The sequence below is a fragment of the Nanorana parkeri genome, unplaced genomic scaffold (assembly GCF_000935625.1).
Source record: "Nanorana parkeri isolate BGI_ZX_2015 unplaced genomic scaffold, ASM93562v1 scaffold19, whole genome shotgun sequence".
In the NCBI taxonomy this organism is placed as follows: Eukaryota; Metazoa; Chordata; class Amphibia; order Anura; family Dicroglossidae; genus Nanorana; species Nanorana parkeri.
The window spans coordinates 3,222,753-3,223,582 of NW_017306287.1; the positions used below are offsets into that span (position 1 = coordinate 3,222,753).

An 830-nucleotide genomic window follows, 5' to 3' on the forward strand; every position below is an offset into this window, starting at 1 on the left:
ATATAAAGGAGAAGAAAAAAATATATATATAACCATGAGGATGACGGTTTCTATACAGCATCCTTTCCCCCCCGAAACCATCTGTCTTTACAAATGTCTTATGGAAACGCCTCTCCTTAGGGTTGGAAGAGGATGATGTAGTTACAAGTGGTAAAAAGGCCCCCGAACCCCCTCCCCTAGTTTTTGTTTTAGGCTCTGTAGCTGCAGGAAACAACAAAAAATACCCGGTAAGACAGTCCTTGATGAAGACAAAAAAAAAATACACACATTAGCGTATTGATGAGTTCACTCCTTCCCTGTCAGACGCAAAATTGCACCAGTCTGCCAGAGAAGGAAGCAGCGGTCCTCACGGAGTGAGCACAGAAGAGAGGGGGGGGGGTTGATCCTCTAACAAGGTCGGCCTGCTGGGTTTTGTGAGGCCGGGCAATAATTTAGAACAGCCCAAGGGGAGGAAGGTGTTTAAATTTGGCCGCCTGGTCAGCTTAGAAACAAAAAATTCCCCAAAAAAAACAAAAATGTTCAAATGCATCGAACGTCAGAGCAGCCACTGACAATGCTAGAGAAGGGTGAAGGCGATGCTCAGCAGCGCTATGCCATCCTCTCCGACAGTGTAGGGTTTGAATCTGGCAAATGGGTGGCGGTCTCAGTCCAGACTGAGGCCCTGTGTGTCCCTGATGTGCAGACCAGCAATGAGTACGCAAACAAAGAAATATTAAAATAAACGTCCATGGTAAGGTGGAAGGAATGGGAGGGATAGATATTTATATATTTATATTTATATATAACAAAAGGGGACGGGGACGAGGGGCAGATGGAGTTAAAGAGGACCC

General features: G+C 45.7%; 1 protein-coding gene across 1 annotated transcript in view; it reads right to left on the reverse strand.

Annotated features, from left to right (window-relative positions):
- Positions 1 to 830, reverse strand: part of CREBBP (CREB binding protein) — a 72,334-nt gene continuing 71,504 nt past the window's right edge. Inside the window, exon 32 of the mRNA XM_018561498.1 lies at positions 1 to 828. The gene's annotated coding sequence lies outside the window, so the exon portion shown is untranslated. The remainder of the gene's footprint in view (positions 829 to 830) is intronic.